Raw genomic sequence first — 15,612 nt, 5'->3', positions numbered from 1 at the left:
ACTTAAGATTTCATTTGTTTATGTGAGAGAGAGCAAGCACAAGCAGGGGGAGTGGCAGAGGGAGAGGGAGAAGCAGGCTCCCCACCAACCAGGGAGCCTGACATGGGGCTCAATCCCAGGACCCTGGGATCATGACCTGACCTGAAGGCAGATGCTTAACCAACTGAGCGCTAATGGTTTGCTAATATTTTATTGAGATGTTTGCATCTATGTTCATCAGGGATATTGGCCTGTAGTTTTCTGTGGTGTCTTGTCTGCCTTTGATAACAGTGTAGTGATGGCCTTGTAAGATAAGTTTGGAAGTGTTCCTCCTCTTCTGTTTTTTTGGAAGAGTTTGGAAAGGATAGAGTTTCCAAAGGATAATCCTTTGAAAAGGATTATTACTTCTTCTTTGACTATTTGGTAGAATTCACCAGGGAAGCCATCTGGTCCTGGACTTGCTGTTGTTGGGAGGTTTTTGATCGCTAAGTTAAGGTCCTTAACTAGTACTCAGTCTGTTTAGATTTCTTGACATCTATTTCTCCATGATTCAGTCTTGGTAGGTTGTATGTTTCTAGGAATTTATCCATTCCTTCTAGGTTGTACAGTTTGTTGGCGAGTAGTTGTTCCTAGTAGTCTCTTATGATCCTTTGTATTTCTGTGGTATCAGTTGTAACATTTGCTCTTTTATTTTGGATTTTTGTTTATTTGAGTCTTCTCTTCTTGGTGAGTCTAGCTAAAGGTTTATCAATTTTGTCTTTTGAAAGAGCCAGCTGTTAGTTTCATTGATTTTGTTCTGTTGTCTTTTAAGTCTCTATTTCATTGATTTCCACTCATCTTTGTTCTTTGCTTCCTTCTGTTAACTTTGGGCTTTATTTGTCGTTCTTTTCTAGTTCCTTAAAGTATGAAGGTGTGAGGTTAGGTTGTTTGGGATTTTTCTTGCTTCTTGACGTAGGCATTCATTGCCATGACCTTCCCTCTTAGAACTGCTTTCGCTGCGTCCCATAAGGTCTGGTATGTTAATTTATTTCCATTTTCATTTGTCTCCGGTATATTTTGATTTCTCTTTTGATTTCTTCTTCCACGTACTCTTTGTTCATAGCATGTTGTTTAATCTCCACGTATTTGTGAATTTTCTAGTTTTTTTCTTGCAGTCGATTTCTAGTTCCATACCATTGTCACTGAAAAAGCAGCTTGTGATTTCAATCATCTTAAATTTATTAAGCCTTATCCTGTGGCCTGACATATGATCTATTCTGGACAGGTTCCATGTGCACTGAGAAGAATGTGTATTCTGTTGCTTTTGGATGGAAAGTTTCTGGTATGTATCTATTAAGTCCATCTGGTCTAATGTGTTGTTGAACACTGATGTGTTTCTTACTGATTTTTTGTCTGGATGAGCTATCCATTGGTGTAAGTTGGGTATTAAGGTCCCTTTCTACTATTGTATTGCTGTCTATTTCTCTCTTGAGATCTGTTAATACTTGCTTTATATATTTAGGTGCTCCTGTGTTGAGTGCATAAATATTTATGAATGTATATCCTCTTATTGGATTGACCCCTTTATCAATATCTAATGCCCTTTTTGTCTTTTACTACAATATTTTTATTGTATATGTTAATTATAATTATATATATCTATGTGTGTACTACATATAAATATATTTAAAGGGTAATATCATGTGGAGTTTATCCCAAGAGTGCAAGACTAGTTTAATGTTTGAAAGTCAGTGCATTATCAGAAGAAAGAGGAAAAACTGTATTGTCAGATCAGAAAAAGCTTTTGATAAAATTCAGCCTTTTTTGATAAAAATTCTCAGTAAACTAGATATGATAAAGGGCATTTATTAAAGACCACAGCTAAATGATACATAATGATAAAATATTTTGTACTTTCTCCCAAGGGCAGGGATAAATCAGTTCTATGTTCTTATTCTAACCATATGTACTCAGTATTAAACTAGAGCTCCTAATCAGCTCAATGAGGGAAGAAAAATATTTGAAAGTAAGAAGTAAAATTGTCTTTATTCACAGATAGCATGACTATGTACACAAAAAAATCCAAAAGAAACTATAAACTACAATAAATTAATTTAGTTAGGTCATAATAACAATTAAAAATCAGTTGTATTTCTAAATATTAACAATAAACAAGTTTAAAGTGAAATTTCCAAATGATATTTACAATAGCAAAAGAAAAGTAAAATTCCTCAGAAGGAATAATAATGAAAGATATGCAAGACTTTTACACTGAAGACTAAGTACAACTAAAATTAGAGACTTACATAGAAGGAAAAGTGTACCATGTTCCTGGGTTAGAAGACTCAATATTGTTCAGATGTCAGTTTCCCCCAACATTGTTAGAAGACAACGCTTTCTGGTTCTCTCATGTTTCTGCATACACTGTGAGTGAGGCACTGACTGCCCTTTGTTTGGACTATCTTCTCAAAGCTGTTTGATAGTAAGCAGCTTTATAAGAGATACTGCATCCCTCTGGAAGAAAAGTGCCCAGTGCCCATTATAAAAGATTTGGATTCCCTAAGCTCAGTATCCCTCTCCTATAATAAACCTCTGTATAAGGAGGTATTATCTGGCTCTCTTGACATCACTGTCAAGTGACAGGGAATTGGGACTTGCACTGACAAAAAAAAAAAAAAAAAAAATTACTGAGTCTCAAATCCTTTACTAGCATCCATAAAAATGTGGCAGGCTAACTTGTTGGTGTGTACATAGGGTAAGATGCTTGTAGAATGCAGCTGAATAATTACACAAAGAAAATATGTTGCTTTAAAAGCACTTACTAGAAAACAAAAAGGACAATAAAAAAGTTAAACATTTAACTCAATAAACTAGAAAAATAAGGTAATCTCACAGTACACAAAAGGAAGAGGTTAATACAAGCAGAAGTTAAGAAATAGACTGATTGACAAAATTCAAGCTGAATTTGAAAAAAAATAGTAAAATAGACAAACTTCTGGCAAGACCGATGAAGAAAAAGTATAAGTGAACAATATTAAGAGTGAAAATGAAAATATAGCTACAAATATGGCAGAGATTTTAAAAATCTTAAGTGAGCTATTGTTAATATTTTAATTTTAAACAAATGAAATAGTATTGTAGAAAATTTACCAAAATTGACTCTGAAAATCTGAATAAATAGCATTAAAATAACTGAATTGTTAATTAAAAATTTTGCACCATCCATATGCCCAAAAGGGAGCAGGATAAAACAAGTGAGTTTGTACCAAGCTTAGAAAACAATCCTTATGGGGCGCCTGGGTAGCGCAGTCGTTAAAGCGTCTGCCTTCGGCTCAGGGCGTGATCCCGGCGTTCCGGGATCGAGTCCCACATCGGGCTCCTCCGCTGGGAGCCTGCTTCTTCCTCTCTCACTCCCCTGCTGTGTTCCCGCTCTCGCTGGCTGTCTCTCTGTCACATAAATAAATAAAATCTTTAAAAAAAAAAAAAAAAAGAAAACAATCCTTACTTTATGCAAAATAGCCTAGAGGATAGGAAACAGAGAAGAATGACTACTTCGGGGGTTTGTAAGGCTAGTACACTTGATACCAAAATCTGACAAGAGTAATAGAAGGAAATTACAGGCCAATATTACTTTAAACATACTGACAAAAATCCTAGATAAATTATTGGCAAGTTCAAATCTAGCATGTATAAAAAATGGTGTGTATTACCAAAAAAAAAAAAAAAAAAAGATTAAGGAATAAAAGTCTAGTTTAGTATCAGAATATTTAGATATTAACTCACCACATTTAACAGAAGGGAAAAATCCATGTGATCATCTCAAATATACAAAAAAATAATTTAGTAAAATTCAACATAGATTTATATTTGTACGATTGAGTGGGATTCACAGATGTTTATAACTAGCACCATTTTTTATTTCCAAAGTATTTTATCACCCCAAATAGAAAACTCTGTACCCATTAAGCAATAACCCTTTTCTCCTTTACCTCCAGCCCTTGGTAGCCTCTAATCAATTTCTATCTATGAATTTGTATATTTTAGATATTTCTTATAAATGGAATCATATAGTATCTATGCTTTCGTGTGTAGCTTATTTTACTTCAGCATAATGCTTTCAAGATGCGTCCATATCGTAACGTGTTTCCAAACGTCATACTTTAGTATGGCCGAAGAATCCATTGCATAACACATTTTGTTAATCCATTCACTTGATAATGGATCCTTGAGTTGTTTCCACCTTTTGGCTATTGTGAATAATGCTGCTTTGAACATTTATGTACAAGTATCTGAGTCCCTGTTCTCAATCCTTTGGAGAATATAACCTGAGAGTGGAATTTCTGAGTCAAGTGGTAATTATATATTTACCTTACTGAGGTACCACCAAACTGTTCTCCAGAGGGGCAGTACCATTTTACATTCCCACCAGCAGTACATGATGGTTTAGTTTTTTCCATCACCAACACGTGCTATTTTCCATTTTCTCTAAGTGTAGCCATCTTCATAGGTGTAAAATGTCCTGTCATTGTTTGCTTCTCCCTAATGATGCTGAGCATATCTTTGTGTACGTATTGCCCACTTGAATATCTTCTTTGGAGAAATGTCTACTTAAGTCCTTTGCACATTCTTTAACTGGGTTGTCTCTCTGTAGTTATGAGTTCTTTATGTATTCTGGATATTAAACCATTAACGGTTAAGACACGCGACTTGCATATATTTTCTCCCCCTCTGTGGATTGTCTTTCCACTCTCTTGCTAGTGTCCTTTGATGCAAACAGAGAATAGGTCTGATTTACCTATTTTTGACTTTTTTGGCTGTGCTCTTGGTGTTATATTTAGGAAAACATTGCCAAATTCAAGGTCATAAGATTTTCTCTTATGTTTTCTTCTAGGTATTTTATAGTTGAACTCTTAAATTTAGGTTTGATCTATTTTGAGTAAAGTAAGGTTCAAAGTTCATTCTTTTGAATCTGGATATTTCAGTTTTCTAGCACTATTTGTTGAAGAGATTGTTCTTTCCCTGTTAAATGGTCTTGACACCCCATTCAGAAAACAGTTGACCATAGATGTGAGGGTTACCACTAAGCTTCCAGTATATTCTATTAGATTATATATCTGTCCTTATGCCAGTGGTGCACTGTTTTGATTCTTGTAGCTTTGTAGTAAGTATTAAAATCAAGAACCATAAATCCTGTTAAGATTTTTTTTTAAATTCAGGGTCCCTTTAAATTCCACATAAATGTTGAGTTAGTTCTTTCCATCTCTAAAAAATAAAACCCATCTGAGTTTTGAAAGAAATTACACTGAAACTACATATATTGGTTTAAGTAGTGTTATCTTAACAATGTTAAGCCTTGCAATCATCAACTGAGATGTCTTTCAATTTATTGGTGTCTTCTTTTCCCTCCCAGCTTTATTGAGGCATAATTGGCATATTGTCTAAGTTTAAGATGTGCGAGGTGTTGTTCTGATATGTTCACGTATTCCTAAGTGATTACCTAGTGGTGTCTTTAATTTCTTTCAGCACTGTTTTCTAGTTTTCAGTGTAGAAGTTTTATGCTTCCTTGGTTAAATTTATTCCTACGTATTTTATTCTTTTTGGATCATTCCTTGATAGTATATAGAAATGCGACTGATTTTTAAAAAATTATTTTATTTATTTATTTGACAGACAGCCAGTGAGAGAGGGAACACAAGCAGGGGTAGTGGGTGAGGAAGGAGCAGGCTCCCAGCGGAGCAGGGAGCCCGATGCGGGGCTCGATCCCAGGACCCTGGGATCACGCCCTGAGCTGAAGGCAGACGCTTAACGACTGAGCCACCCAGGCGCCTCAGCAACTGATTTTTTTTCTACCAGTTTTTATATGATTTTATATCCTGCAACTTTGCCGAATTTATCAGTTCTGACAGGTGTGTGGGTGTGTGTGTGTGTGTAGAATACTGGAGTTTTCTACATATAAGATCATATGAACAAAGATAATTTTACATCTTCCTTTTCAACCTGGGTACCTTTACTTTCTTTTTCTTAACTCTTTGCTCTTGCTAGAACTTCTAGTTCCGAGTTGAATAAAAGTACTTCAAAGCAGGCATCCTGTCTTGTGATCTTTTTTTTGCTTCCCTGTTCATGCTCTTATATTCAAATAAATCCAAACAGCTCTCCCCTTGCTGTTTCCCCTGTATTTTTATGACACACTTTCTTACCTATTTCAGACAATTAGGAAGGCTGTCTGTTACCCTGGAGGATTAACTCTGGACTCCATTTTGCACTTAACTTTGTAATCCCACAGTTTGTTTTGTTTTGTTTTTCTCCCAGACTTGAAGTTTCCCATCTTCTAGACTTGAAGTTTACCATCTCACCATCTTGATTTTCAGTGTCTGGTTAAACAACAATTTTTCTTTCTCTAGGACCTGAGGCTGGGAAATTCTTTTATTTTTTTTCTCTAAAGGAAAAACTAAGTTTGATCATTTAACAAGTGTGCCATGTATGGAAGATGCAAGAGGAGTAACCTAGTCCAGATACTAAGATACTAGTTCAGAAACTGCTGAGTGAAATCAATAGGAAGGTTTTTTAAAAGCCCATCACTTGTTCAATTTATTTTTGGTTTTGTTCCTTTTACTTTTGATGTCAGATTCAAAGAAAATCCTCGCCAAGACCTATGCAAGTGGCTTACCACTTGTGTTCTCTTCTAAACATTTTATGGCTTCTGGTCTTACGTTCAAATCTTTAATCCATTTTGAGTTAATTTTTGTGTATGGTGTAAGATAGTGGTCCAGTTTGATTCTTTTGCCTATGGCTGTCCAGTTTTCAAGACACCGTTTATTATATATTTATTAATTTTTCATCCTTTTAATCACTTGGTTTTTTTATTGTTGTTGCTTTTTAATGTAAGCTCTATAACCAACATGGGTCTTGAACTCTCACAGCCCCCATGATCAAGAATCACATGCTCTACCAACTAAGCCAGCCAGGCACCCCAACTTAAAATGTATTTCAGTTTGAAAATAACATAGATAACCCATAGTGTATCACATTTGATCACTATTCATATGGATTATCTTTTCTCCATTTTTTGCCTTTTTTAACGTTTATACTGTTGTAGCCACTGAGTTTTTTTCTTTTATTCCACTGTAGTTAACATACAATGTTTTAGTCATTTCAGGTGTACAATATAGTGACCCAACAATTCCACCCATCAGCCAGTGCTCGTCAGAAGTGTACTCTACTCCTTAATCCCCATCCCTTATTTTACCCATGCTGGTAACCATCAGTTCTCTATAGCTAAGAGTCTATTTCTTGGTTTGTCTTTTTTTTCCTTTGCTCATTTTTTTTTGTTTCATAAATTCCACATATGAATGAAAGCATATGGTATTTGTCATCTTCTCACTTATTTTGCTTAGCATTATACTCTCTAACTCCATCCATGTCATTGCAAATGGCAAGATTTTATTTTTTATGGCTGAGTAATATTCCTCTGTGTGCGTGTGTGTGTGTGTGTGTGTGTGTGTGTGTGTGTGTGTGTATCTTCTTTATCCATTCATCTTACTGATGAATACTTGGGCTGCTTCCATTATTTGATATTATAAATAGTGCTGCTATAATCACAGGGGTGCATGTGTCTTTTTGAAGTCACGTTTTTCTATTTTTGGATAAATACCCAGTAGTGCAATTACTGGATCATAAGGTAGTCCTATTTTTAAATTTTTGAGGAAACTCCATACTGTTTTACAGAGTGGCTGCACCAGTTTGCATTCCCACCAACAGTGCAAGAGAGTTTCTTTTTCCCCACATCCTCCCCAACACTTGTTGTTTCTTGTGTGTTTGATTTTAGCCATTCTGACAGGTGTGAGTGATATCTCAGAGTATTGATTTGCATTTCCCTGATAAGTGATAGCATCTTTCATGTGTCTGTTGACCATCATCTTGATATCTTGTTTGGAGAAATGTCTGTTCATGTCTTGCCATTTTTTAATTGGATTATTTGTTTTGTGGGTGTTGAGTTGTATAAGCTCTTTAAATATTTTGGGTAGTAACCCTTTATCTGATATGTCATTTGGAAACATCTTCTCCCATTCCGTAGGTTGCTTTTTAGTTTTGTTGATTGTTTCCTTCATAAAGCAGAAGCTTTATGTTTATGTGCAAAGCTTTTTATTTTTATGTTATCCCAGTTTATTTTTTGCTTTTATTTCCCTTGCCTCCGAAGATATATCTAGAAAAATGTTGCTATGTCCAATGTCAGAGAAATTACTTCCTGTACTCTCTTCTAGGATTTTTATGGTCTCACATTACTTCTTGAATCCATTTTGAGTTTTATTTTGGTGTATGGTGAAAGAAAGTGGTCCAGTTTCATTGTTTTGCATGTAGCTGTCCAGTTTCCCCGACACCATTTGTTGAAGAGACTTTTTCCCATTGGATGTTCTTTCCTGCTTTGTCAAAAATTAATTGACCATATAATTGTGGATTTACTTCTGGGTTTTCTATTCAGTTCCATTGATCTATGTGTGTGTTTTTGTGTCAATACCATGCTGTTTTGATGACTGCAGCTTTGTAATACAACTTGAGGTCTGGAATTGTGATGCCTCCAGCTCTGCTTTTCTTTTTCAAAATTGCTTTGGTTATTTAGGGTCTTTTGTTGTTCCATATAAATTTTAGGATTCTTTTTCTAGTTCTTCTAGATCTGTGAAAAATGCTGTTGGCATTTTGATAGTGATTGCATTAAATCTGTAGATTGCTTCTGGTAGTATTGTTTTTCCAATCCATGAGCATGGAATGGCTTTCCATTTCTTTGTGTCATTTAGTTTCTTTCATCAATGTTTTATAGTTTTCAGAGTACAGGTCTTTCACCTCTTTGGTTAGGTTTACTCCTAGGTATCTTACTATTTTTGGTGAGCAGTTGTAAATGGGCTTGTTTTCTTAATTTCTCTTTCAGCTACTTCATTGTTAGTGTATAGAAATTCAACAGATTTCTGTATGTTGATTGTATCCTGTGACCTTACTGAATTCATTTATCAGTTCTATTTTTTTGTGTATGGAATTTTTTAGGGTTTTTGATATATAGTATCATGTCATCTGCAAATAGTGAAGTTTTACTTCTTCCTTACCAATTCGGATGCCTTTTATTTCTTTTTGTTGTCTAATTGCTGTGGCTAGGACTTCCAGCACTATGTTGAGTAAAAGTGGTGAGAGTGGACATCCTTGTCTTGTTCCGGACCTTAGGGTGAAAGCTCTCAGTTTTTCCTCATTGAGTATGATCTTTGATGTGGGTTTTTCATATATGGCCTTTATTATGTTGAGGTATGTTCCCTCTAAACCTACTTTAGTTGAGGGCTTTTATCGTGAATGGATGTTTGACAAATAAATTTTCCTGCATTTATCGAGATGATCGTATGTTTTTTATCCTCTTAATGTTGTGATGTATCTCACTGATTGATTTGCAAATATTGAACCACCCTTGCATCCTGGGAATAAATCCCACTTGATCTTGGTGAATTTTTTTAAATGTATTGTATTTGGTTTGCTCATATTTTGAGAATTTTTGCATCCATGTTCATCAGGCATATTGGCCTATAGTGCTCCTTTTTTGTGGTGTCTTTATCGGTCTTTGGTACCTGGGTGATAAACGCCTGATGAATTTGGAAGTTTTCCTTCTATTTCCTGGAATAGTTTGAGTAGAATAAGTATTAATTCTTCTTTAAATGTTGGGTAGAATTCCCCTGGGAAGCCGTCTGGTCCTGGCCTTTTGTTTGTTGGGAGTTTTTTGATTACTGATTCAATATCATTGCTGGTAAATTTTCTTTCTTCCTGTTTCAGTTTTGGGAGGTTATAGGTTTTGTCCATTTCTTCAAGGTTGTCTAATTTGTTGGCATATAGTTTTTCATAATATTCTCTTACAATTGTATTTCTGTGGTGTTGGTTATTTCTCCTCTTTCATTGGTGATTTGCTCATTAGAGTCCTCTCTTTTTCTCCCCCTCAATGAGTCTGGCATGAAGTTTATCATTTTGTTATCTTTTCAAAGAACCAGCTCCTGGTTTTATTGATCTATTGGTTTTTTTGGGGGGGGGTTGTTGTTGCTTGTTTCTGTATCATTTATTTCTGCTCTTTGTTATTCCCTTCTTTCTGCTGGTTTTGGGTCTTGTTTGCTCTTTTTCTAGGTCCTTTAGGTGTAAGGTTAGGTTATTTGAGCTTTTTCCTGCTTCTTTAGGTAGGCCTATATTGTTATAAACTTCCCTCTTAGAACCACTTTTGCTGTATCCCAAAGGTTTTGGACCATTGTTTCCTTTTTTGTTTCCATGTACTTTTTGATTTCTTTGATTTATTGATTGACCCATTCATTGTTTAGTAGCATGTTATTTAACCTCCATGTATTTGTGGTCTTTCCAGATTTTTTTTTTGTGGTTATTTCTAACTTATAGCATTGTGGTCAGAAAAGATGCATGGTATGACTTTGACCTTTTTCAATTTGTTGAGGCTTATTTTGTGGCCTAATAGGTGATCTGTTCTGGAGAATCTTCTGTGTGCACTTGAAAAGAATGTGTATTCTGCTTTTTCTAGGGTGGAATGTTCAGGATATTTGTGTTAGATCCATCTGGTCCAATGTGTCACTCAAAGCCAGTTTCCATTTTGTTTGGATGATCTATCCATTGATGTAAGTGGGGTGTTAAAGTCCCCTACTATTACTGTATTACTATTGATTAGTTCCAATTTTTGTTATTAACTGTTTTATGTATTTGGGCGTATTTACATTTGTTACATCTTATTGGATTGTCCCCTTTATATAGTGTCCTTCTTTGTCTATTACAGGCTTTGCTTTGACATGTTTTGTCTGATAGAACACACTCTGAAATCAGTATAAAAGATCTCACTCCCATTGTGCAAGCATCACTTCTACGCATCTTGTTGGGCTGCTGTCTCCTTCACTGGGCTGGCACCCCTAGCTGTCATTCACTCTCCCAGCTTGCCCAGGGCTTAGTTGGCTAACTTTTAAAGTTCTAGCCTCCAAGTCACACTGGTTATACCAACTCATGGGATTCAGCTCCACTGGCTTCAGACATTATGGGAATTTGCTTTCCCTGTGTGGGCTCTCTGGTGCTTTCTCTTCTCTGTGACTGCATCTCCCTCCCTGCTGTGGGCAACTCCCAACCACCATTTTCTGCCCTTCCTAACCTTTTTGATGGGGCTTCTTCTCTACCCTTATTTGTTGAGTTTGTTCTGCCAATCTTCAAATCACTCTGGTTCATTGACTTGGATGTGAGTGATAATATAGTTGTAAATGTGGGACGGTGTGGGCTTAGCATCCTCCAACATCTTCCTTGGCACCCCTCCATTTTTTACTTTCAACCTTTTGTGTCTGTTATCTAAAATGAGTCAGCATATAGATGTTTTTTTTAATCTGTTCTCCCAATCTCTGCCTTTTAGTTGGAGAGTTTCATCCATTTATATTTAATTACTCATAAAGGACTTACTTTTCCTGTGTAGCTGTTTTCTGCATATGTAGTTCCTTTTTTTCATACTTATATGAAATTTTGTACTGTGCCATTTTTATACCCTTGTTCTGTATTCGGTATATTCTTACGTTACTTTTGTGATTACAGTTAACAATCTAGTTTGAATAATACCAATTACATTTCAATAGTATCCCAAAACTCCACTTCTATATATCTCTGTCCCTCTTTATATTGTTATTGTCACAGCTTACATCTCTATACATTGTGTGCTCATTAACATGAATTTATAATTATTTTGTATGTATTTGCCTTGAACTCATACGAAAAAAGTTACAAACCAAAAGTATAATGCGGGCTTTTGTTTTTCAGTGAAGTTGCCTTTACTGGTGTTCTTTATTCATATGGCTTTAAGTTATTGTCTATTATCTTTTCATTTCAGCCTGAAGGACTCCCGTTATCAGGAATACCTTAATTTCTCCTTCATTCTGGAAGGGTAATTTTGCTGGATATAGAATTCTTCATTTATAGTTTTTTTTCTTTCAGAACCTTAAACAGGTCATCTGTGTGCCTCTGACTTCCATGGTTTCTGATGAGAAATTCATTGTTAATCTTATTGAGGCTCCACTTGTACGTGAGGAGTTGGTTCTCTTCTGCTGCTTTCGTTATTCATTGTCTCTACTGTTAAACAACTTAACTGTATGTCTCAGTGTGGATCCCTTAATTTTGTTTGGAATTTGTTGAGATTCTTGGATGTGTAGATTCATATATTTCAGATAGGGAAGGTTTTTAGCTATTATTCCTTTAAATATTATTTCTATCCCTTTCTCTCTTCTCCTAGAATTCCCATAATGCATATGTTAGTGAGCTTGATGGTCTCACAAGTCCTTTAGGCTCTTCACTTTCCTTTCTCCTCCTCAAACTAGATTTCAACTGTTCTATCATCAGGTTCGCCAATTCTTTCTTCTGCCTGCTCAGATCTGATGTTGAATCTCTCTCGTGTATTTTTGCACTTTAGTGCAGGTCCAGAATTTCCATGTGGTTTCCTTTTTAATAACTTCTTCTAACTGATATTTTGTTCATTGTCTTACTGATTTTCTTTACCTCTGGAGTATATTTAGGCAGCTGGTTTAAAGTTTTTGTTTAGGAAGTACAATGTCTGGGCTTCCTTGAGGATGGTTTCTATTAATTTTTTTCTTTTGAAGGGGCCATAGTTCCCACTTTCCTTGTATGCTTTGTGATTTTTTGTTGAAAACTGGACATCTGAATATTCCAGAATTATCCTGGAAATCAGACTCTTCCCCCTTCCCCAGGGTTTGTACTTCTTAATTGAAGGCTTTGCTGTGTTCAGTCAGTATTTTGACAGAGATCTCTTTGAATGCCAGGACCTTAAGAAACAAACCAACAAAGACACCTGTCCCAGTCTTTATGGACTGCCCCTGTGCGGAACACTCTTAATACTTAGCTGACTACTGGCAATTCTGTCTCAGCCTTCAGTTCCTGTTTGCACCAAGCCTGTAGATCAGCCAGTGGTGAAAGTTCATCTCAGATCTTTTCTGATATTTCCTGTGCTGGACATGCATGTGGCTTGCTACATGCTTTTGAATACCCTAATATTCCAAAGAAACCCTCTCCCTGGCTTTTCTTCCCAGGTTTTAAGCAAGCTATTGTATGTCTCAACTAATCTGTTGCCCCAGGTGGTTTCACTTTTTAAAATTGTTTCCTTAACATGTTTTCAAGCAGTGCTTGCTGCTTTTCCACCCTGAGTAAGTTACAAGATAGGCAAACCACAGAAGAGCACCTTGTGTTAGCCCTTCAGGATGGTCCATAGGTAAGGGCAGACAAACAGGTCATTTGTGACTATGACTCTGGTCCCTCGTTCCAGGGAAACAGAGTAGACTTAAACTGAGAAAGTGAGCTCCTATCTTCAAGACTGCTGCCAAGTTGGGAGAGGGATTTGGAAAGGGCAAGTAAAATGCCACAAGGCTTTCTGTTTTTAAGTTTCTTTTTTCTGAATACAGTGTTCACTTGGTTGAGGTAAACCCATGCTTTCCAGTTCTGACAAAGTTAGCTCTTTACACCCATACCTCCAGAGAAACATTTTTAAAAGTACCAGAAACTGTCAGAACTGTCTACTCCAACATTTTGCTAATGTCATTCTATATTTTTTAAAACTATAATTACATGTAGAAGAAAGTTCATTAGCTTAAAAAAAGGCATTTCCCTACTATGGTTTAGATTTGCATTTCTGAAAAGATTTCAGTGGCTAAGAAAATGTTTCTGACATCTCAAAAGAAAACTGTTTTGGTCAAATAAATTTGTAAAAAGCATATAAAAGGCTCTGAAAAGTTATAAAGAAATCTGCTTTGTGTTTTTTGAACTAAAGATTTCCCATTTATTTCAGTAAGAGCCTTTCCTATTGACAATTAGTATTTGAAGAACATCTGTGTCACTACAGTAGGACAAGAAAAGTGGTCTTAGCTCTTCAGCTAGGGGTTGGGTGACAGGAAGAGGTGCAGAGGCAGGCATGGCTAGTACGATTTAGGAATAAATATGAGTCATAACCCCTTCTCTCCAGAAGTTCTGAGACAGACGTGCAAATATATGACAAGCCTAAGGTCATGCGAGCTGTACAAGTGGTAAGTGCTCAGGAAGGCATGACAGACAACATGGGGAGAGTGGGGAGGGATGGGGAAAGGGAGCTTACAACCTGTCAACAGGGAAATGGTGGGTGAGCATCACAAGCTGGATGATTATTTTTAGAGTAAGCTGTATTACAAAACAAAACAAATGGATTGCTGGTGTGGGATGCTATTCTGAGTACTCTTGACATTTTTTTTTTAGGGCACAAAGTGGATTCAGTCTGTTGGGGTGCAGAGCGTGGCAGCTGGTGCTGCTAGTGCTGGACCTAAGTTGAGAGGCTGAGGATAGAGGAGAACCTCTACTGCAGGTGTTTACACCTTATTTCCCTTCCCAGACTGTGGACCTTCCAGAGCCAGGACAGTCTCTGTTTCCAGTGATGCCCAAAAGAATAGTGAGGGAAAATGGACTATATCGCATGATGATAAGCCAACAATGCTCTTTCCTTAACCTGAAAGCAGGAATGGAGAAAACAGGACCTCTTCAAACAATGAAAACAAACCAACCCTACATTTAGATCATTTTATTTGAATGGCTGAAAGAGTGGTTGTAAATATTCTGTCCATCCATCCACCTGAATAAACGGATTATCCACATAAGACAAAAATGCTCAGGGACTATGAGCATCCCTTAATTCCATTATCCTTCTGTGGATAAACTAGCCAGATAAATGCAACCATGAAACTATATCCTGTCAATATGTCAGTTCTTCTCAAGTTGATTTGATTTATAGATTCAAAGCAATCCCAGTCAAAATCACAGCAAGTTTGTTTGTGGATATTGACAAATGAATTCTAAAATGTATATGCAGAGGCAAAAGACCCAGAATAGCCAACACAATGCTGAAGAACAAAGCTGAAGGGCTGATGCCATCTGACTTCAAGACTTAATATAAAGGTAGAGCAATTAAGACAGTGTGGTATTGGTGACAGAAGAGGCAACACATCAACGGACATCAAAAGAACAGAACCAAGAATTTGAAATAGGCCCACACGAATATAGTCAACTGATCTTTGAAAAAGGAGTAAGGACAATACAATGCAGCAAAGATGGTCTTTTCAGCAAATCATGTTGGAACTGGACATCCACATGCAAAAAAAAAAAAAAAAATAGACACAGACCTTACAAACTTCATAAGAATTAAATCATAATGGATCAAAACCTAAATGTAAAACACACAATTCCTAGAAGATAACACAGGAGAAAATCTAGGTGACTAGGGGTGTGACCATGACTTAAGATCTAACACCAAAGGCATGATCATGAAAGAGATCACTGGGAAGCTGGACTTCATTTAAACTGAAAACTGCTCTGTGAAAGACAATGGGAAGAAGTGAGAAGACAAGGCCACAACTGGGAGGAAATATTCATAAAAGACACATCTGAGAAAGAACGGTCACCAAAGTATGGAAAGAACTCTCCAAACTCAACAACAAGAAAATGAACCACCCAATTAAAAATGGTCAAAAGACCTAAACAAGCACCTCACCAAAAAAGACACACAGGTGACAAAGCACATGAAAAATGTTCAGCATCACAGGTCACTAGGGAATCGCAACTTAAAACAACAGTGAGATA

The 15,612-nt window shown here is 36.4% G+C and overlaps 1 long non-coding RNA gene across 1 annotated transcript; it reads left to right on the top strand.

Moving 5' to 3' along the window:
* The first annotated feature begins 753 nt into the window (after positions 1–753).
* On the top strand, positions 754–15,487 carry LOC121101009. The gene is made up of 2 exons (XR_005832857.1): positions 754–1,300; positions 14,239–15,487. It is a non-coding gene; the product is annotated as an uncharacterized LOC121101009 (long non-coding RNA).
* Positions 15,488–15,612: the final 125 nt, after the last annotated feature.

The sequence above is a fragment of the Ursus maritimus genome, unplaced genomic scaffold (assembly GCF_017311325.1).
Source record: "Ursus maritimus isolate PB19 unplaced genomic scaffold, ASM1731132v1 scaffold_6, whole genome shotgun sequence".
Lineage (NCBI taxonomy): Eukaryota > Metazoa > Chordata > Mammalia > Carnivora > Ursidae > Ursus > Ursus maritimus.
Note: the sequence above shows the minus strand (reverse complement) of the source record. Positions and strands in the feature narration are given on the sequence as shown.